Source organism: Neofelis nebulosa, chromosome 11, assembly GCF_028018385.1.
Source record: "Neofelis nebulosa isolate mNeoNeb1 chromosome 11, mNeoNeb1.pri, whole genome shotgun sequence".
NCBI lineage: Eukaryota > Metazoa > Chordata > Mammalia > Carnivora > Felidae > Neofelis > Neofelis nebulosa.
Window position 1 is genome coordinate 46187699 of NC_080792.1, and position 24121 is coordinate 46211819.

The 24121-nt window shown below is 39.0% G+C and overlaps 1 pseudogene; it reads right to left on the reverse strand.

Annotated features, from left to right (window-relative positions):
- Positions 1–18414: 18414 nt before the first annotated feature.
- Positions 18415–19366, reverse strand: LOC131490257 (ferritin light chain-like; annotated as a pseudogene).
- Between the last annotated feature and the right edge of the window lie 4755 nt (positions 19367–24121).

The window sequence follows — 24121 nt, forward strand, 5'->3', positions numbered from 1 at the left end:
TGCCTGACACGAGAGAATTAACCTTTCTGTCTCACTAAGCTTTTTGTGATGGCCTCAAAGCCTGTAGTCTAATGTAAGGTCCTGTAGTAGAAGGCCAGTTCACACCACCCTATAGCATGTTCTGTTTGGAGTCATAATTTTTAGGAATGACAAGCCTAGTATACTGTGTGTATGGTGTACTTCACAATCGTTCAGTGACTAATCATTTTTTTAAGTTTATTTATTTATTTTGGAGTCGGGGTGGGGGGGAGGGACCGAGGGAGAGGGAGAGAGAGAATCATAAGCAGACTCTATTTCCAGCCTGGAGTCCTCTGTGGGGCTCAGTCTCACAACTGTGAGATAATGACCTGAGCCAAAATCAAGAGTCGGACACTTAACCAGCTGAGCCACCCGGGTACCCCAGTGACTAATCATTCTTGACTGATGAAGTAGGGCAAACTATAATTCCTTTAAGATCATCGTCTGTTTTCCATCACTTGAATGAACTGAATTCTATATTTGGTAACAAGAGGTTTAGTTAATTTTAAAGTACTGGTAAAAATATACGTCATATATATCATTTTGGCATGTGTGTAGTAATTTATAAATAGTATGTTTTCTAAGTACTTACATTGAGAATTGTGTTAGGTAGGACTTCGTAAAATCTCTTAGGTTTTTAACTTTATTTTGGCTTCTGCTTCAATTTGTTCTTTGGACTTTTTTCTCTAATGCTTTTTTGTGGTTTCCTTAGTCTTCCGACTTTCACTATATGAAGTATGTACTTTGATTCTAGTTTCCCTGCCAATTTTCTTTTGGGAAAAAAAAAAAAAAGATGTACCAAAAGCATTTTATTTTTACATTTATTGTGGCTCTCATTATTCAGCTTAGATCAAATATGAAGAATTTTATATCTGTAAGAAATATAACTCTATTACCTGTGGAAGGAGATTTTGGAATAATGGTTAATTTTCATATACTATTCCATACTGATCATCAAATTTTTTAACTTTCAGACTCCTGATCTTAGTAGATTAAAATACTGTTTGTATGTATGAAGGATTTTATCTTCTATCAATATGACTATACTAGGGAATTATTTCTGTTAATGCTTAGTAAATTAAGAGCAAGGAAGTGTGGCTGTGGCTTTCTTTTCAGTACTAATATTATTCTATCCATAGAAATCCTATTTTCTGTTCATTAATTTCAGTATTCCATTCTTTCCCAAGATCTCACTTCACAGCAAGCTTTCCTACTTCAAGCTCAACATGTTAGTGCTCAGTCCTCATTCCCACATAAACACAACCATTTTGAGAACGTGAACTGATATTAATTACCCCCTTGGCACCAAAAAGTCAGGATTTCCTGATGCGGCACGCTAATGTAAAATGCATTAGTGCAAACGCTGGCTCCAAGGGGTAATACTTTCTAAATAAACACAGCAATGTTTTTCTTTATTCACGACTCTCAGGCTATTCTGAAAGTCATTCATCTCCATACCCCCCCAAAAGCATTTTGAGTTTTAATAAGTTATAACTGGATTTTCATAAGAAGAAATTGAATTCCACGCTGCAAATCCATGGCATTTAACTCTTTGGTTCTTTGGAATAAAATCTACTTAAATTTTCCAATGATTAAATAGCATTGAACCACAACTTGCAGTAGTTTGTTGGAAGATAACAGTTCATGTTTATTGATTCGTGCCACTAAAAATGTGTTATTTTGACCTGAAGAATGTCACTTCAGGCCAGAAATAATATGTATGGGGTTTTTGTTGTTGTTGTTGTTGTTGTGTTTGTTTTGGTGCGGGTGTGAGTGTATATGTGAGTTTGAACATTCAGTGTAGACTTCTAGTCAAGTAGAAATTATTTCATGCTTTGATGTACCCTCTCCAAACATACTATTGCTACTACTGTCATTACTACTACTGGGTAAAACAAGTGAGCCAAACCAAAGATGGCCAGGCTCAAATAAGCGAAGATCTAATATGGAAGAAAGTGGAGTAAAAATGTAAATTGGTGAGCAAGGCTGAAACCATGGACCTCCCACGTTTGGAGTCTGGAAGCCGGTAGTAGTGTCATCCGACAAATTGGCTCCCATGAAATTGAGATTAAAAGTATTATAAGATCAGATCCTGGGGCAAGGTTAACTGCTTGACCTCAGAGGCTAGGATGTGACTCCTCCCTGTTGCTCCCACTTAACAAAAAGTGACTTAAAAAAGCTTGCTGCTATTGACTATTACGTAGATCCTTGTTCCGAGGAAGCTGAGCATGATGCTGAAAACTACGTATTTAGCTTCTTGATCTGGAGCTAAACTAAGATATTCTGAAGTGTGGTAATTAGGTCTAAAATATTCCTAAAATAATCTTTGTAAGGAAGAGTTCTCAAATGGTTGATCTTGGACTTGGTGCAGGGGCCTCTAGGTGTAAGTGGAAGTACAGAAGAAAGGAGGGAAAGAGAGAAAATTAAAAGACAAAAACCTTCTACTTTAAGCCCATGAAACTAAAATTCTGAAATTTGTCCACAAATCTCTTGGCAGAACATGTATTCCCACCCCACATAAAGTTAACTTTATAGGAGAGTCTGACATTTAAAAAAAAAGAATGTTAAAGACACTTGAGGACATAAATCCATTCGCATAGATCCTCAGATATGAAATTATAACGCAAAACTTGGACAAATTAAGCAGGTATATTTAAAAACAGAAACCTTATAAGCAAAGAAATATATACATATAGCCATTGAGATAAGCACAATTGGCATAAACTGTAGGCTGGACACAGTTGGAAGAAATTTATGAATTAGATAATAGTGAACAAATTGTTCCATATTTAAAGAGATATGGAAGGGAATGCAGAGTTTTAATAAGGTAGCTTAAGAAGGAAATAGAAGGTTGGTAGAAAATCTATATGTAAGAAAATAGAAGTTGACAGTGTTCCACAATTAAATCTATAAATACTCAGATTATAAATCAACCCTAAGTCCAATCAGGGCAAAAAAAAAAAATGAATCCATATCCAGACACAACATGATGGTATTCAGAAAGAAAAAAAAAATCTATTAACATAAAAGGCACGATTAGACTGGAAAACTCTCAGCAACAGTCAAAAGATAGAGGTGTCAAGTGCTGAGGGAAAATAAGTCAGCCTAAATGTTATACCCAGCTAAACTATAATTCTGTAGTGAGGGTAAAATAAATGTTCAGACTTAAAAAGACCAAGAGAGTTTATCATTCAAGTTGTACTTGAGCAAAAAAGAAAACCCAAAAGAAGGTATAGAATTAAAAAAAATTACCTAAAATTTGTCAAATATAGTTATTTATGGAAAACATAACTTCTCTTTTGGGTGCAAAGAAAAGGTAAAGTTAAATATGATAGGTTGATTGCATTCATGACCTCAATTCTTTACCCTTCTCTGAATTCATGCCCCTTTGCCATGTGACTTTGCAGTTCCTCTCACTGAAGAGGTGCAGTCAAACTTCTTGTCCCCTTGATTCTGAGTTTGGCTGTGTGACTTGATGTGGCTGGTAGGATATTAGCTGATATGATTCAAAGAGCCTTGTAGAAGCACTGATGCAGTTCTGCTTCCATTCTGTACTCATGTCTTTGCCATGGAAATTTGCCCAGGCTAACCTGCTAAGGAATGTGAGAAACATATGAGGCAAAACCAAGTCAACACTAGCCAACCACCAGCCAAGATCAGCAGAGCCACCCAGCCAGCCAGCCAACTGACCACAGGTGCATAAGCAAGTCTAGCCCAGATCAACTAGACTCTGCAGCCTCTTTAGCTAAGTAAATGTTTATTGTGTGTTAACTGATTTGTGTGTGTGTGTGTGTGTGTGTGTGTCTTTGTTATGCAACACTGTAGCAATAGATAGTTGATATAATAGCAAGATACAAGATAGGAAACATGATGAATGAATTTATAAAGCCCACAAAGGGGCTTTCATGTTCAGGAGAATAATAGAAAGACTGAAAAGCTTTAGGCTTTGTTGGAAAGTTTTCAGGTAAAACTACAAGAGTAATGTTTAAAGTATTAATACAAAAAAAGTACGAGTCATGATTTTAAGAAGAAAATACAATTCAGAAATTTAGGAGCCAGAAGAGAGAGAGGAAGAAAAAGAAGGAGCAAGAGAAATAGAGAATATGTACTAAGCCAATGGAAGGAAAGAATAAAGGAGTAAAAAGGGGAAAGATAGCAAGAAACTCAAAAAATAATAAGATAGGATTATATCTAAACATAGCAGTAACAGTAAATATAAAGTAAACTTATTAAAAGACGTTAAATTGGGGAGAGGACCCAGCTATATTATTTTTATTAAGGGATATTACTAAAAATTAAAAAAATGGAAAATAGATACAGGTGTGTAAATACCAAAGTAAAGTTTAAAGTAAAATCATTAGTAGGAACAACAAAGGATCCTAAGTAATAATAAATAGAAAAAACATTTAAGATATAATAACTTGGGAATATACAAAGCAAAAACAATTGAAAGCAAAAATATAAAACTTAAAACCATAGTGGAAAGATTTCAATCTACTTAGAGCAGAAAGTTGGCTCAGATAAATAATAAGGGTATAGAACGGTTCTATCTAATTGAAATATAATGTCAGCCCCATATGTAAGTTAAAATTTTCTAGTGGCTACATTAAAAAATGTAGAAACAGGGAAACGATTTTAATATATTTTATTTAGCCCAATTTATCCAAAATACTATTTCAGCATAAATAAAATTCATGAGACACTTTAATGTTTGTTTACTTTTGAGAGAGAGATGGAGCACAAAGCAGGGGAGGGGCAGAGAGAGAGGGAGACACAATCCAAAGCAGGCTCCAGGCTCTGAGCTATCAGCACAGAGACCAAAGTGGGGCTCAAACTCATGAACCATGAGATCATGACCTGAACCGGAGTTGGATGCTTAACCAACTGAGCCACCCAGACACCCCCACGAGACATTTTATATTCTTCTTTTCATAGAAAGTCTTAGAATTTAACTTCTATTTCAACTTACAGTACATCGCTAGTCACATTTCAAGTGCTCAGTGAGAGGCTACTGGTCTGAGGCTACTGTATTGGATAGTCTTGCTGCAGAAAACCTAATAGGGAAATCTCAGATCCTGTACCTGACGGTATACATTTTTCAAGTGCATGCAATATATACAAAACTTGACCTTATGGTAATTTACAAAAGAAGTCTGATCAAATTTTTAAAAAATCAATATTATATAAATCACTTTTTCTGGAAATAGTACATTTGTTATGAACTTTCAAATTTTATTAATAACTTGTGGTTAAAGAGAAAATTGCAGTGGAAATTTAAAAAATTTTTAGAACTAAGCTATAATAAAAGTTGTCAATAGCAAAACTTGTGAGATACTGATAAAACAGTTCTCAAAAGTAAACTGACAGCCTTAAATGCCTTTATGTAAAAACAAAAGACATGGAAAGTAAATTCAAGTCAGGAATATAGATGAAGCTGAAATTAAATGCAAATCAAACAATAACGAAGGGTTTTGAAGGGAATAATAAAGATAAGAGCATAAATAAATGAAATAAGAACAACAAAATAAAAGGATCACCAAAAAGAACCAAATATCTTTTTGAAAAATAATAAAAGCTATAAATTGACCAAAAAAAATAAATTAAGGCACAAGTATACAGTTTTAGAAAGAGGAAGAGGAATGTGGCTACAAATGTGCTATATATTCCAAATATTTGCTAAAAGTGTACCATAAAAGGGCTGTTTAGCAAGCCTGGTTTGAACTTCTTACATCTGACATTAATATCACAAAATATAAGTAGGTGTGACATAGGATGTGGTCTCTGGCACCTTTAGGAATCAGGACTAGATTTAGGAATCAAACAATTCTTTAATCACTATAGGCCATTTATGAATTTTCTCATTGCCCAAAGGGAGTCACTGTCAGCTCCCTGAAGACAGGGACTTTGTTTTTGTCTACTGCTGGTCATTTAGTACCTGGAATAATTTCTAATATGTAATGGATGGGAGTCTCATAAGTATTGGTTGAAAGAGGGTATTGGCAATGTTGGTTATGAATTGGGATGTATGCAGAAATTTAGAATTCATGCATTGTAAATGAAGTAATAAAACAGGTGGGTTAAAAGCCAGGGCCTTAACACAGTGCCTATAACACACTGTCTCTGATGCCTTCTCCACTGTTCATAGTCCTGGCTTATCCTGAGGTATCTGGCTACAAACCCTGGCCTGACCTCTGGTGAGGTTATTTATAGTCTGTCTGTATCAGACTCAGATTCCGCTGGAGGTCCCATGTACTGTACTGTATATGAACGCATCTGGTCCTAGGAGTTTTGGATAAGGGAACATGAACTTGTGTAAATATCTATCCTTGAGCCATATAATACAAGGATGCATTTCATTTTTATTTTTTATTTTTTTTATTTTTTATTTTTTTTTAATTTTTTTTTTTAACATTTATTTATTTTTGAGACAGAGAGAGACAGAGTGTGAACAGGGGAGGGGCAGAGAGAGAGGGAGACACAGAATCCGAAACAGGCTCCAGGCTCCGAGCTGTCAGCACAGAGCCCGACGCGGGGCTCGAACTCACAGACCATGAGATCATGACCTGAGCCGAAGTCGGACGCTTAGCTGACTGAGCCACCCAGGCGCCCCTGCATTTCATTTTTAAATAGGCCTGGTCGTACTGGTGATTTATTAATGAATTAGAGCATCGCAATCTTTTTATAAATGGTTACAAATTGGTAAGCACAGTGATTTTCTTCTGTTTCCCCTTGTTAATAATAATAATAATAAAGTCTCCTTGGAGGAGTATATTCTTGTGGGAATGCAGATGGAAGAAAAATGGCATTGATGATAGCATTCCTTTAGTTCGGTCTCTGTTATCCTCTGGTCTGTGCCCGGAGCTAAAGAAACCACAGGGTTCTGCAACTTGCTAGGAAAACGTGCTGTTTTGCTCCTGCAGCAGTGTAGCCAACTATATGATACATATAATGACCTTACCATCGTGAGCTTCCTTGGGCCTCTCTCCTCTTCCCATCTCCTGGCCTTGGCCGTATGCCCATTCTGCCTTAACAATGCTCCTTCTGTTTCCCAGGGTTTGTCCCGTTCTCTTCATTACCCTCCCGAACATTCCATCACATTCCAAGTGGCTTTCCTTACTGCATAATATTCACTCAACCATGTTCAAGTTGCCTGTTAAACCTGTTTCTTTTATTAACATTTTCTGGCTTCTTGCATTTCCAAGTTCCTCTCGCAGACAGTTGGCTTACATGAGGGGTGATGGGCTTCTGGCCTGGCATGCTTAGTTAGTAGTAATAACTTCTCTTCTGTGAAAACGAGATAGCAAGAGCTCCTTGGTAAGCATGTGTGGGATCTGTACACTCATCTCCAGGCTGACACATCAATAAGTTTGCCACAAAGGAAGATGAATGAAAATTCAGGCTGAAAAGGATAAGAAGCCGTATCATATCACTTGTATTTGGAAACTCAGATATAAAATTATCTTCAAAAAGAAATACTACCTCCTCATTTGAACTGAATATACTGTGTTTCATCTAATCTAAGACCCATTTAGTTCACATTGTAGTGTCACTAAAATAGAAATTTTTTTTCCTCTCTTGATAATACATAAAATAATGATGTGTCTTACAATTAACAGTGTTATATACTACACGAATTACAATATAAACGGTTTTAATTTTTTTTTTTTTTTTTTGAGAGAGAAAGAGAAAGAGAGTATGAGTGGAGGAGAGGGACAGAGGCAGACGAGAGAATCCTAAGCAGGCTCCACACTCAGCGCGGAGCCTGATGCAGAGCTTGATCTCATGACCTGGGGATCATGACGTGAGCCTAAATCGAGAGATGGATGCTCAACAGACCCAGCCACCCAGGTGCCCCACAATATAAATGTTTTTAAAAGTACGCCATTTGGGGCGCCTGGGTGGCGCAGTCGGTTAAGCGTCCGACTTCAGCCAGGTCACGATCTCGCGGTCCGTGAGTTCGAGCCCCGCGTCAGGCTCTGGGCTGATGGCTCGGAGCCTGGAGCCTGTTTCCGATTCTGTGTCTCCCTCTCTCTCTGCCCCTCCCCCGTTCATGCTCTGTCTCTCTCTGTCCCAAAAATAAATAAAAAACGTTGGAAAAAAAAAAAAAAAAAGTACGCCATTTATTTTCATCTTTTTCATTTTCTTAATAAAGTTTCTTAGAACCTATAATAAGTGAATAAAAAGCCTTAATAGAAAAGCCATATCTTAAAAAAAAAAAAAAAGCATACTACATTATCTGTGCTATCTTTTGCTTAATCATTTGTCCTATTGTAAAAGATTTGGCTTTCCTTATGAAAATGCCTATTATCATCATTGCTGGGCTAAACATGTTTGTATGTATGCTTGTTCACTTAAGAGGCAAGATAGCAGAGGGGTTGAGTACATAGCATTCGGAGTCAGACTGCCTTGTTTTGAGTCTTGGTTCCTTCACTTATGAGTTATGAAAACTTGGGCAATGACTGAACCTCTCTGAGCGGCAGGTGCTGCATCCCTAAACTAGAGATAATAGTATACCTACTTCAGGGTTGTTGTAAGAATTAAATGAGTTAATATATACATTATTCAAACTTCCTAATGTCATTACATATTAATAGAGTAGTGCCTGGCACATAGTAAGTGCTATATAAGTGTAAATTGTTATTATTTGGGATTATTTCTTTAGGATAGATTCCAAAGTGGGCATAAACATTTTCTAAGGCTCTGGGTAAATACTGTGACTTTTCTTTCCAATTAGATTATATTAAGTTACACTCCTGGAATGGATTGAGTATGTATTATCCCAGTTTTGCCAATTTTTAGCATTTTTAAAGATAAATCTTTGCTAATGTCATAGATGAACATGATAGTTTATTCTAATATTTATTTCTTCAGTTATTAGCCTGGTTGAATTGAATATTGGTCATTTGTATTACCTTATTTTTTAAAAATCTAAGCCTTTATTTATTACTTAATGATTTTAAAAGACTTCTTATATATTTGGATAAGTTCAACAGGTAATAAGTTGTACTTTTATACTCTATTTGAATAAGTTATGTAGTGAGTTATACTTTTTTACTAGTCTGTTTTTTGATTTTGGCCTTTTGTTTTTATTTATTTATTTATTAATATTATTATTTTTACATTTTATTTGTTTTTGAAAGAGAGAGAGAGAGAGACAGAGCACAAGTGGGGGAGAGGCAGAGAGATGAAGGAGACACAGAATCCGAAGCAGGCTCCAGGCTCCAAGCTGTCAGCACAGAGCCCGATGGGGGCGGGGCTCAAGCCCACAAACCATGAGATCATGACCTGAGCTGACGCCAGACACTTAACTGACTGAACCACCCAGGCGCCCCTCATTTTGGCCTTTTATACATATATAATTTTGATTTTGTGTAGGAAATATATTTTGTTGCTTGAAAGCTTAGAAAAATCCTTTTTTTCTTTGTTTTATGATGTTTAGGTTTATTTTTTACAAGTAACTTTAATTTGTAATATTTTTCAAATATTTTTCCAGAAGTAGCTATCTAGTTTCCCCAACACGTTTATTGATTAATTCGTTCCTCTTAAAATACGTTTTGAAGCAACACATGCTAATTTTAAAACAATTAGAAAATACATAAAAGCTCATAAGGAAGAAAACTAAAATTGTCTATAACTGTACTATTTAGTAATAACCATTACTAATATTTTGGAGTTCTTCCCTCCTTTTTTCCCCTCTGCACGATGTAACATTGTTATTCTTGCGGTTTCCTTTACTGTATATTAGAGTCTTTGGGTGGGGGGGGGGGTCTCTTTATCTTGTTTCATTGTTCTATCCTTGCCTTAAACCCCACCACTTTAACTGTTTTAGCTTTACAGTCTGTTTTAATGTCTCACTTCACTACTGTTCTTGAACATGCCGATCACACTTCTGTCTCAAGACCTTTGCTTTTGCTTTTCCCTCAGATAACCACATGGCTCACTCCATACTCATTTCTTTAGCTACACAATGTCACTTTATTGGTATGGTCTTCTCTTCTACCCATTTTATTTTATTTTATTGTTACTATTTTTAAAAATATAATTTATGGTCAAGTTGGCTAACATACAGTGTATACAGTGTGCTCTTGGTTTCAGGGGTAGATTCCCATGATTCATTGTTTACATACAACACCCAGTGCTCATACCAACAAGTGCCCTCCTCAATGCCCATCACCCACTTTCCCATCTCTCCCTGCCATCAACCCTCAGTTTGTTCTCTGTATTTAAGGTTTTCTTAGAGGTTTGCCTCCATCTCTATTTGAAACTATTTTTCCCCTTCTCTTCTCCCTTGGTCTTCTGTCAAGTTTCTCAAGTTCCACATATGAGTGAAAACATATGATATCTGTCTTTCTCTGACTGACTTATTTCACTTAGGATAACACTCTCTGGTTCCACCCACGTTGCTGCAAATGGCAGGATTTCATTCTTTCTCATTGCCAAGTAGTATTCCATTGTATATATAAACCACATCTTCTTTATCCACTCATCAGTTGATGGACATTTAGGCTCTTTCCATAATTTGGCTATTGTTGAAAGTGCTGCTATAAACATTGGGGTACAAGTGCCCCTATGAATCAGCACTCCTGTATCCTTTGGATAAATTCCTAGTAGTGTTATTGCTGGGCCATAGGGTAGTTCTATTTTTAATTTTTTGAGGAACCTCCACACTGCTTTCCAGAGTGGCTGCACCAGTTTGCATTCCTACCAATAGTGCAAGAGGATTCCTGTTTCTCCACATCCTCGCCAGCATCTGTTGTTTCCTGAGTTGTTCATTTTAACCACCCTTACCAGTATGAGGTGGTATCTCAATGTGGTTTTGATTTGTATTTCTCTGATGATGAGTGATGTTGAGCATCTTTTCATGTGTCTGTTAGCCATCTGGATGTTTTCTTTGGAGAAGTATTTATTCATGTCTTCTGCCCATTTCTTCACTGGATTATTTGTTTTTTGGGTGTTAAGTTTTGTAAGTTCTTTCTGGATTTTGGATACTAACCTTTTATCCAATATATTATTTGCAAATATCTTCTCCCATTCTTTGGTTTCCTTTTTGTTTTGTTGATTGTTTCCTTTGCAGTGCAGAAGCTTTTTAGGTTGATGAGGTCCCAAAGGTTCATTTTTGCTTTTATTTCCCTTGACTTCAGAGACATATTGAGTAAGAAGTTGCTGCAGCTGAAGTCAAGGAGATTTTTGCCTGTTTTCTTCTCTAGGATTTTGATGGTTTCCTGTTTCACATTTAGGTCTTTAATCTGTTTTCCACCCATTTTAAAATAGCAACCTCTTATCCCTGGGTACCTCCTATTCTCCTTCTTTATTTTTATTCCATGTTTATGTCATTAAATCACATACTACGTATACTACTTCTCAAAATAAAAGATTCCTTTCAAAATATTACTGCTCATTTACAATGCCTCTGGTCACCCAAGAGGTCTGACGGAGATCTACAATGAGATTAATCTTGTTTTCATTCCTGCTAACACAGCATCTGTTCTGCAGCCAATGGATCAAGGAGTAATTTTGACTTTCAAGTCTTATTATTGAAGAAATATATTTCATAAGGCCATAGATGCCATAGACAGTGATTTATGATTCCTTAGATGGATCTGGGCAAGTGAATTGAAAACCTTCTGGAAAGGGTTCACCACTCTAGATGCCATTAAGAACATTCGTGATTCATGATAAGAGGTCAAAATATCAACACTTACAGGAGTTTGGAAGAAGTTAATTCCAACCCTCACAGATGACTTTGAGGGGTTCAAGACTTCAGTGGAGGAAGTCACTGCAGATGTGGTGGAAATAGCAAGAGAACCAGAATTAGAAGTAGAGCTTGAAGGTGTAACTGAATTGCTACAATCTTATGATAAAATCTGAACCAGTGAAGAGATGCTTCTTGTGAATGAGCACAAGAAGTTATTTCTTAAGACGAAATCTACTCCTGGTGAAGATGCTGTGAAGATCTTTGAAATGACAACAAAGGATTTAGAATATTCCAAAAAACTTAGTTGAGAAAGCAGTGGCAGGGTTTGAGAGGATTGACTGCAGTTTGGAAAGAAGTTCTGCTGTGGGTAAAATGCTATCAATTGCATCACATGCTACAAAGAAATCCTTTATGAAAGGAAGAGTCAATTGATGTGGCAAACTTAATTGTCCTATTTTAAGAAATTGCCACAGCCACCCCAACCTTCAACAATCACCACCCTGATCAGTCAGCAGCCGTCAAAACAAAGGAAAAATCCTCACCAGCAAAGATTATAATTTGCTGAAAGCTCAGATGATGGTTAGTTTTTTTAAGCAGTATTTTTAAATCTGTCTTCTCTCTCTCTTGTACAGTGAAATACTAATAGAAGTCTGGGGTAGACTGCTCAATGGGTTTTGGTAAATTCATACAGTTGAGGAGCCATCAACATAATCCAGTTTTAGAACACTTCCGTTACTCCAAATTATTTCTCATACCCATTTGTAGATAATGTCTGTTCTTATCCCTGATCCAGCAACCACTGTTCTGCCTCTGTTGCTATAATTTTGCCTTTTCTAGAAATCTCATGTAACTGTAGTCATATAGTATGCTATCTTTTATTTCTAATTTTTTTCATTTGACCTGTTGATTTTGAGATTCATTCTGGTTGTGCATATCAGTAGTTTTCTCTCTTTTGATTGTTGAGTAGTAAGTATTCTATTGTATGGATATACCACATTTTGCTTTTTCATTCATCAGTTGATGGCCATTTGCACCGTTCCCAGTTGTAGGCACTTATGAATAATGCTGCTATAAGCATGTGTTAACAAAGTCTTTATGTGTCCATTTATTTTCACTTCTTTTTGGTACATATTTTGGAATGAAATTTCTGGGTTTTATGGTAAATGTATTCTTACATTTTTTTTTTAAATGTTTTTATTTATTTTTGAAGGAGAGAGAGACTGAGCGTGAGCAGGGGAGGAGCAGAGAGAGAGAGGGAGACATAGAATTTGAAGCAGGCTCCAGGCTCCGAGCCATCAGCCCAGAGCCGGACGCGGGGCTCGAACTCACGAACTGGGAGATCATGACCTGAGCCGAAGTCAGACGCTTAGCCGACTGAGCCACCCAGGCGCCCCGTATTCTTACATTTTTAAGAAACTCCCAAACATGCACAAAGACTTGAGAGAGACCATGAAGGGTTTAAGTTTGAACTAACGTGTTGCTGCTAATAGACAATTGCAAATCTAAATACAGAACCAAGGAGACAGGGTGGGGCTAGAGCTAGAGACTCAAGAGTCATAAAGCACAGGGGTGGTGTTGATGCCATGGAGTGGATGAGATGACCTGAGGAGTTCATGTAATATAAGGAGGACTGAACTCCAGTGACATAAGCATTTGTGAGATCAAGAGCATTAGGGAGACAATGTGAGAAATCAGGAAGTAAGAGAACCAGGAGAAATTATGTCACAGAAACCAAGGGAAGAAAAGTTTATACAGTAAGTGTGATCTCTGCATCCAAACACACATCTCCAGCCTTTCTGCAGAGGGTGACTAGGTCTCTGGCAGAACCCTTCTAGTCAGGGTATGTTTCAAATAAATACCCCGGGCTGAGATTCCTGTTAGAGACAGTATTTCTCAAACATAGTCTCCTACTCCGTGGCTGCAGACCACTTCTCCCTGCCTTTCAGGTGTACCCTTTCTTCTGGAGTGAGTTAGCCACCAGTCTGCTGTGTTCCCCAAGCCCCAGGAACCTCAGGTGATACATTCATCCCACAGTCATTGCGAAGGGCATCCTGGGCTTTAAGTGAGGGGAATATGTATGGGGGTATCACTCACAGTCCTTTGAAAACCTCTCTTCAGAGAAATTTCCATCCTCACATCACTGTGACTTTATACCTTTTGTGCTCTTACATTACGTGTCGAGAAAAAAAGCCTTAGCTACCTCCTTAGCAAAATCCTTTCTAGGTGGGCTAGGACCTCATTTGGAGTGGGTTTTGGACCTCAGCCTAAGGTAAGACTGAAAGGTCCACTTTAGTACACTGGATTTCTAACCACTTGAGAGCGCTCCAAAAACAATTAAAATAAATGTTGAATGCGTGGACAGATGATTCCATAAATGATAATTTTCATTCCTTGTGATCGCCTCTTGGGTGTCATTTATACTGTTGGCCACTCCCTGATTCTTGACCGCCTGACTGCCCTCTGCTGCCTCCATTTCTACTTTATCAGGTATTTCTCATCTTTTCCCATGCTTACCTTTTAATGCCTACCCTTTAAATCTTGGTTTCCTCCAGAGTTTCATCCTTACTACCTTCCCTTACCTTTTTATTAAATATATTTTCCCTGAGAGAATTCCATCCGTATCCCTGGTTTGACTACTACATATATGACTTTCTGTCCTGGACCAGGTTACTCCACTTCACTTTAAACTAATGGTGTGTTGCAGCTGGCTTGTACCAGGTCATGAGAGCCAACTTTTCCAGAATTTTGCGAGCCAGTTGCTAAACCCAGCCATTATTAAAATTACATAAACTTACAATTAAGTTATATTAAGAATAAAGGTAATAAATATTCTTGCTGTTATGCCCAGAATTCGTGATCCCCAAAGACCACCAGGGAGCCGAGTCCGATGCAAAAGCAAAAGAGCCTTTATTCGAGCTAGCTCGAGCTCAATCCCCTACCTGCACTGACGCAGCGGTGAGATACCGGAGAGAGAGGGAGTTTCAAAAGCACAAAGGTTTTATAGGGGTCTTGGGGCAGTTGGTGAGGTAATGGCTGTGGCCTCAGCTGATTGGCTGGGGAAGGGTCGTGGCCTTGGCCGATTGGCTGGGGAAGGGTTGGAGGTCGCCAGGCGTGGTTTGATGGGGAAGTTTGAACGGGTGAGCGGGAGGTTACTCAAGGGGAGGAGGTGTGGTCTGAGGTTTCTGCGATTTTCCCAGAAAGGGGACATGTCGGGGACATAGTCACTCAAGGTGGAGGACACAGAACAAGATGGAGTCGGCCGGCGTAGGTCCACTCTTTCTTTCACCTGCTACTTTTTAGTATCGATGCTTTTGAGATTTTGTATGTCTATGATATCTTTGGAAATCCTTGATAATGGTGTGCTATGGTGCCTCACTTCCAATTCTGCATTTGGCGATGTCATGTTGGTCCCTTGAAAATGGCCACAGTGGGAGTGTTTCCACCATGGACATTAGGAAATGCTGCACCTAGGGGCTCAGTCTATTGTTTTGTTGATTGTTGAGGCTTAAACGACCAAGAAAATGTTAATAATGTAGATTAAGCTTAATAGTGTGTTGCTCTACAGCTGTTAGGTTGTGAGTACACAAAGAATTGAAGAAATATTCTAATAGTCTAAAACTATTATCCAATTTAGCAAAAAAAAAAAAAAAGTGCTCATCTCATTGGTGAGCAAGAGAAGTTTTGACTCATGTTTCCAGTGTTTCACTTTCTCTCACTTCCTAATGTCAACATAAATAACAGCCATATTTATGCCCTGAGTGCACTCATTCACCAGCTGCAATCACGGGTTGCAAGAGTTGGGCAATAGTCAACAAAAACATTCTGCAAGAATTGATTGGTGATTAGAAATTTATACTAAAGAGTATTATATGCTCTATTATTATTTGTAAATTAGGAACTACACAGCCTCCATATTGGTAAATTGTATAAAACGTATGTACATATATATGCATGCATTCCCCCTGTCTGCACGAGAGCCAGTTAAATATTTACCATCACATCACTTCTTGAAACCCTCAGTATCAATTGCTTATTAGACATTTTAAGTTTACTATGATAGGCATCGCAGACTTAACATGTCAGAAGTGGAATTCATTTGCCTTCTAATGTCTTTTCCTCTTCTGATACTCTGTATCTTAGAGAGTTACCCTACCCTAGGAGGTAAAAAAAAAAAAAAAAAAAAAGTGAAAACAGTGGCTGTAGATTGCTTAAAAGGGAGATAAAGGCTTGGTGGAGTTTGTTTAGTATAGTTTAGTTGTAAGAAAGAATGATCTTGAGCATATTCATATGGGAATGAGACAATGGAGAGGGGAGAATTGGAAGCTCCAGGAAAGAGAAGGAACAGATAACAGGACAGTCTGGGATAAGGAAGGAGAGGGCAGGGTCCAGAGCACATTGGCCTTGGACCGAAGAGAGTCACCTCTTCCACACTGACAGGAGGAAAAGAGATAGGGATCAGGGTGTGTCTTAGGTTGGGTTCTCTGGGAGCAGAGCCTGAGACAGGGATACTTGTTCAAGTGATTTGGGTGAGGGGTGCTCTTAGGAGAAGGAATGAGAGAGGTATGAGAGGGTAGGGGAAGCAGGCTAAGCGAGAGTGTGATCTTGACTGGATACTAATGTCAGCTTACCTTGAGGCCCGGGACTGGCCTTTTCCCCCTGTGCCAGTCACTCATTGGTTGAGGTCTGCTCATCAGAGGAATGGGGCTTAACCTTCCAGACCATGTGGGTTCTGTCTGGCTGAGGGCAATTCTTCAAGGAAGGCCGTAGCTGTGAATTTTAAACAACCAGCCCTTGGAGCAGCTGAAGGACAAGAATACCTGCCACAAAAGGGGATCTGAGTGGGGCACTAAGAGCATCCACTGTAGTGTGGATACATAGGCATAGATGGGGGACAGATGCAAGTGGAGAAGAGACTGTGACAGTTCCTCGTGAGTGGTCTCTCTCTAAAATAGTAATCCAAATTATCTGCTGAGGGTGTGGAGGAATCTGGTGGGCACAGACAGCTTCAGTAGGGTGGGAAGATGTTGAGCAACTGCTATATGTAAGCAGTGGGGGAGGGGCAGCCCTGGGCGGTACTCAGAGTCCAGGGACTGTTGGAGACATGGAGCGAGTAGTGACAGCACTTTGCATTGTTACTTACATTCTTCTGCGGTCTCCGTGTGGGAGTGCAAAAGGCAGGTGGTTGGCTTACCCAGTGTTGACATTTTGCTGGGTAAGTATAATGCAGGCAGAAAAGGTAAGTAAAAGGCATGAGGATGATGGTGAGAGAGTTACCGAAGGCTCTTACTACCTTTTGGGAAGGCAGAAATGTACACAATAAATTACAGGGGCAAGAGAGTGTGTTCACAGTGCATCAATAGAAGTACAAAGTAGCGGGTAAGATCACAGAAGAAAGTGAAGCGTTTTCTGGGTTGAGGATGCAAATTTCTATGGCTTCACATAAAGGGGACTGCATTTAAACTGCCTCTTGAAGGGCCAGTGGGAGAAAAAAAAGTCTCCTTGGGAGGATATGGAAGGGAAGGGTGTAGAGAAAGCCTGGAAAAAACGCATGAAAGCAATCTGGTTAGAGACTGATGATTTAACAGTATGTGTGCTAAAGCCTGCAACAAGGCACCTGCAATAAGTAAAGTCAGATAGAGTGGCTGGCATTGGCTCTTGTTCTTAGCCCCATTCTCAAACAGAAGCAGGCTAAGTTTCTTATACTGGAGGTAAGAGGGTGGCAGTGGGTTTGGATAGAGGCCTGGCTAGGAGAGTAGCTTGCGACGCCATCTTTAGAAGCAGGGAGGCAGAGTGTGTTGCCACATCTCGGTACTCTCTTAGACTTATTTCCATGGCTGTGAAATGGGTACCAATTAACAAGGAGATAACTGGATTGTGGGCACTGCCTTTGAAAGCTTGGCCAGCTATGAGCCCAGAGTTGCCCCTATTGATGTTTAAACCAGAGTAGACATTGCAACTGGTAGGCAAACCAGACCTCATCCAAACCATATTTGGACCCAGCACCTGACCCAGGACTACTGGCACCTAGCTGGGCCGGCTCCCTTAAACTTTCATTAACTTTATAGTAACACATTTTACTCAATCAGTATTTTGGTTTCTGCACATGTGGGATTTTGATGGGGTTTTATCACGTAGAGGTGGTAGGGCAGACAAAGTGAAAAGAGTTGAAAAGGTGTTTTTGAAGACAGAAAGTGAAAATAGTTAAAAAGCTATTTTTTATTGAAAAAATGAAAGTAATACGTATTCTTTATAAATCAAATAATGTAGTATAAGAAGAAAAATCAAAAGTAACCATCCCCTCAATCCACCAAAAAACCCTTTCTTCCTAGAGATAATCATTAACAGTTTGGTATATAGCTTTTCATGCATACATAAACATATAAGGCACTTACATTTACATATAATATACTATACACAATATTCTGGTATTTAACCTAATACTTTTCAGTCAAAATATATCGTGGGGTGTTTTAATATGATTAGTGTTGCTTGTTTTCATAGCTACCTAATATTCCATGGTATTTGAACAAATTCCCCATTGATGAGAATTTAAGTAGGTTCTATTTTTTTATTATAAACAACAGAACAACGAACATCTTACGTATTCTTCTTTTTGTTCGTAATTACTTTAGATCAATTCCTAGAAGAGGGATTATTGGGTCAAAGGGTATGATGGTTTCACCTATCGGTTAACTACCTGATCTACATTGCCAGACTGCCTTCCAAAAATTTGCATAAATTTACTCCGAGTGAACAGTGTAGAATAGTGCTTATTTCTTTACCAACACAGAACATTATCAATATTTCTATACGATGGGTTAGTTTTATATGTATGTAAATATATTAGTATGAATATATTCGCTATAAAACCCTTTATTGTTTCCATTCGGTCTACGGCTTGGGAGAGGGCTCCAAGGTGGTTAAAAAGCTGCCTAGTGGCTGCAGGGAGAAACTCAGGCACAAGCCGTGCAAAAGGGGGATGCCAGTGGGCCCCCACCAAGGTTGCTGGGCTCCAGAGGCTCCTAGTTGTGCTTGCGGGTGAGCTTTTCCAAGAGATACTCGTGCAGCCCAGCCTGGAGGCGGCCAGCCCGCCGAGGTGAGCCAGGAGGTCGCCATCTTCTCGGTGAGTTTCCCTTGTTCACCCAGGAAGTCAGGAAGTGGAACTCCAGGAAGTCACAGAGATCGGGGTCTGCGCGGGCAGTACCCGGAGTATGCAGACCCAAACGGGCGTGGTTCAGGTTCTTCTCCAGAACCAGCGTGGCTTCCATGGCGTCCGGGGTTTTACCCACTCATCTTCCCGTGGCTTCTGCACATCCTGGAGGAGGGCGTCGCCGCCGTGCTGGTTTTGCCTTTTCAAGAGACGCTCAGCACAGCACGCTCGCGCTTCTCAGCCAACCGGTGGAAGAAGTGGCTCACGCCCTCCCGCTCAACGCCGTCCTGGTTGAAACAGAAGCCGAGAGAGAGGTAGGTGTAGGAGGCCTGCAGAGGCATGTTGACCAGGTGGTTGACGGCGGCCCTCCACCGCGGTGGAATAATTCTGACGAATCTGGGAGTTCATCGTTGATCGGTTATGAGGAGCTAAGCTCCAAATAGGGTGTTGGCTGGTCCCGGAGGCAGAGGGTGGCGGAGGAGATGGCTCAGAAGGTTGCGACCGGAAAGAGGTTAGAGGGTGGCCGGAGGCTGATAGAAGGGGCGTCCCTGGGTCTGTTCTGGCCAAACACTGTAGACAGATCCGCCGGACCGCCAGGTGCACGCCAGGAGCTCCCGGATTAAGGTTACGTTTTAAGAAGGTTTTTTTTTTTTTTAAATAGTCGTAGTGGTAAAAGGTCAGCTTCCACCAGGAGAGCTGATACTGCAGATGGAAAATACTCTCTGGGTAGTTGAGTTCAAAAGTATGTTTAATAGTTAAGGTTACTGAGGTTCTGTTATAAATTTACTGAGTCAATGCAGATGGTATAGAAATCCTGGGACTGCTGATTTCAGTCCTCATTAGTTTGCAATTCTACCCAAAATTCCTGGAGATGGAATTCACCTCTGTGGTTAGAGATGGCAACTTAGTAGAATGTCTTTTATTAAGAGTTTACTTGTGGGGCACCTGGGAGGCTCAGTCGGTTAAGCGTCAGAATCCTGATCTCAACTAAGGTCTTGATCTCTGGGTCATGAATTAAAGCACCACCAAATAGCCTACTTAAAAAAAAAAAAAAAAAAAAAAAAGGTTTATTTGTTATATGCAGAAATGACATCAGAAACTTTCGGTATGTGGGGAATGCTTCTCAAACCTAAGCTTTCCGTATTATATGGTCATTTAAAAACTATTTAAAAAGAAAAATTTCTTAGATGATTTTATCAGTAAGAGGAGAATAGGTTAATGTCAGCCATTAGAATTATTGTATGTATAACATATTTTGCTTATGCATACTATGAAAATATACACATAGATGGAAAGGAAATTAAAAACATCATTATTATAACAAAGGTTTTGTTGTGAAAGCTTGTGTTTCTGTAGCTCCATCTTGATCTCACTCTCTGGACCATTTTTCCAGACTTTTTTTGATATGTAAGTTTGGAACAAAATGTGATTGGAATTCTTGGCCTCACTCTTCACCCTTCCTTGCATTCACATCCTTGCTAGATCCTCATGACATGGATGGAGTGACTTTCCTGCTCCTTGACTTTGGGCTTGTCATTATTCCTTGCATTGGCTAAAAGAATGGAAGTTTTAGTTTTCAGTCTAGAACCTTGAGGTGGGCACGCCTTGGCTAGCTGACTGGTTCAAGGAAGATGGGAGACATGAGCAGATTCAGTGTCGTATGTGAGGCAGAACCACACCGAACGATTGATAGAACCATGAGAACAAGGGCTTATTGTTGTATGCCACTAGTTTTTATGGTTGTTATGCAGCATCGTTTTGGCAACAGCTAACTGGTATACATTTTTTTTTTTTTTATGTTCTTAGTGCTCCTGTAATATTTCCACTGATTTTTAAGTTCAGTACTTAAAGTACTAAAAAGTACTTACCTCTAATATGTTTTGAATTTGATGCTTATGATCTTATGATCTTTATTTTGTACAAGGATTTCTTAGTCAAGTCACAGCCCAAGGGAAAATTCACCCAACGTTTTTCTCCTCATAAACTCATAAATATAAAAAAGCAAACTCAATTTTACTTTCCTCAAATCCCTATTTAATTCTAAATAAACCTTGCCTGTTCTTTTAAAGTTTTTGCCAGGGTCACAACAATGAGAAATGATATCAAAGTTCTTTAAATGTTTACTTTTTGCATTCCGTTTTCAGAATTCTCTTCATGTCAAGCAGGTCTGAAAAGTTAAAAATAACTACCTCCAGAGATTTCTTCTTGGGCTGTATTCTTCCTTGGGAACCTCTAAGCTTTTCCCATCCAAACTGGGTCATCATCCTTGCCTAATTTAAAAATCTCCCAGATCCAATGCTCTACAAAAATCAATGAGATCTTTCCCACCAGATAATCCCTGCAGCCACACGTTATATTCTCTGGTCTGATTCTGCATGAGTTTGATTTTATGTACTCTATTGTAATAATTTATTAACTTGATAAAATCTGCTGACTCCTCATGGAAAATATTCTGTTTATATTTTATATTTCCTGTGGCTTTCTTTCCATAGCTTTTATTATTGAGTATTTACATGAGAATAGGGCCTTTGTTTTTTAAAAGTTCATCTGTGCCTGCTGTTTCTTGTCTCCCCTGAAGTCAACAGCCCTCTGTTTGTGACATACATCGTGCTTTTCATATTGAAAGCACTCAGTGAATCCCGAATAATTAATCTTCCTACCATGTCTCTGAATTACCTACCTGGGTGAGTTGAATCAGCCCCATTTTACAGCAGGGCAACACACAGAGAGATACAAGGTAGTCACTTGATCATGTCCGAGTTCAAGTGTAAAGCCCTTCTATCTCTTGTACTAGATGAAACCCCTCTCCTTGCTTACAGTTAGTTCTGCTGGGTTATTTTCATGTGTATCTTATTATGCTTACTTTTTCTCTGCACATTTCCAAAGATATGTCAGTGGGAAGGGAAAGGTGAACACTCAGTGATGAAACTTCACAAATAGTCATTCCAGATAATTCTCAGGGGAGTGGTTGCTGGATCATCTGTTGGTAAAGTTGAGGCAGTAGCCTTGTATAATAACACCATGTTTGCATGGACTGAGGGACAAGTTCTAATTTTGAACTCTCCTTACACATTGTCTATTCATTGTCAAAGACCGCAACTTTGGGGTCAACTGACAGATAGCAAAATGAATCCTGAATAGAAGATCCAGGATATTCACATTAGCTATTAAATTAGCTTGACTTATTCAGATTCTTTTGATTGTTAAGCCCAGATAACATCAAGAATTTGCTTACTGATTGGCGATCAACAGCTGTGATGAGTAAAACAAAAATTTTAAAAATCTGTGGTGCAGTTTTAATAATTGATACATACATATATATATATATATATATATATATATATATTTTTTTTTTTTTTTTTTTTTTTTTTTTTTTTTTTTTTCCTTCAGAAAAAGAGAGGTCATGCAGTTCTTACAGATTAGTGTTCCGAACCAGGGGTAGTAGGGTGGGAGTGTCCCACACTTTCCTGCCTTCTGAGATGTCCGCCACTCTACAACTTTCCATTCCTCTTTGCTGCCTTGATATATTCCTGTTAAGATGTTTCAGGAACCTCAAATGCATCAATCTCTGTCTCTCAACCCATCCTTTTCTTTTGAATCCACATTGTATTTTCTTGAAGCTCTCTTACGTGAGCCTACTGTTTTATCCTCCCACTAGATTATAAACTTCTTGGGGACAAGGACTAAAACTAATTCATTTTTATATTCTCTGAAGGTTTAGGATTCCAGTGATATTCTTCTTTTCTTACTATTTGAATAGTGTTCAATTCTACACTATATTAACTAATGAAACGTAATACTTAACAGACAGATATATATATATCTGTCTCTCCCCTTCCCCATTTGGGTTAGACTTGGATGGAGAACCTACTCTCAGAAGTAAACACCACGCGGAAAAACAAACGTTAACAAATACTTTGTTATAGTTGTTATTAGGAGCTTATCTAAATCAAATCCAGGATCACAGTTTTGGTGAATTTCACAGTTTTTGTAGCATTCATAAAGGGAAACTCCAAAATCTCTTAGTTACAATTTTCAAAATCACGGACTACAAATGGAAGCTCTGTTTGTGTGTCATCTGTAAGAAAAAACCACGATGGGCTACAGATAGGAGGAGAGCATGTTTTCATATGTCTTCAAGAATTAATTCCACTGCTATTCACCAACCTTTAGGAATGTGGAAATAATATGCCTGTTGGCTATTTGTGTTAGAACAGATGTAGCATTAATCAGTCTAGCTAACAGCACCAGGTCTGCAGTTGGCCAGTGTAAGACTTTAAAGTTATTCTCCTAAAACGAGAATCATAAGAAAGTCCTCCAAATCGCATTGTTAGTAGGCCCAAACATTGTCATTGTCTCCTACTTACTCAGGTTTCCCCTCTCGTGAATCATTTTTACCTTCTCCCAGGAGACACAGGGTCACCTCTCTCCATAGCTTGCCCTTCCTGGAAGGCAGTTTCCTGTCCATTGCATCAGTGGCTTTTGGAAAGAATGTTGCCCCTGACCTGGGCAGCTAGTCCTTCAGCTGTTCTTTCAGAACCAGGAGCCTCTGTCCCTGGTGAGACTAGGCAGCAGCAGGTTGCCCTCCTGAATTTCAGGGAACACAAGGTGACCCCTGTTAGCCGTGGTATTTGAAGCCATATACCCTCTAAATCTTTTCTTCTTCCCCTGCTCTTTTCCTCCTAACATAAAAATGGAGGTAGATTATTTCAGTAAATATTCTTGATACCTTCCAAATTTGAGCTACACAAGGGTAGCTATTAAATGTTGGATGGGAATGACATCTACAGCTCACAAAATGGATTGAGGAGACTAAGAGCTTTATACCATAAAACACAATGTTAATGGCATTTGACTTAGAGGGAGATGACCTCTGCTTGAGTCCTAGTCTCAACATTTTCAGACCAATTCCATCCAATAGCCAGTAAATATAAATCTTGGATATGTGAACAGCTCTTCTGTTTTGTGGGAATTGTCTAGATCTCTCCTTGCTAGGTTTATGTCCACATGCTCCCAAGCATCCTGTTTTCCTGTCCGCATGCTCTTATGTCCACAAGCATCCCATTTTCCTGTCTTGTTCCTCTCTTAACTCTCGGCATTCTGTAAAACCTAGGTTCAAACTCACTTCACTCTTAGCCTCTTTTAACCAAGTTGTCCAGCCCAGCACCAGCCCTTGGTGAGCGAGTGTCACTCAAGACACTATGAGCAGGGGAGATACATATCCCTCCTCAGAGCCTCAGGTTTCCACGTGTATAGAA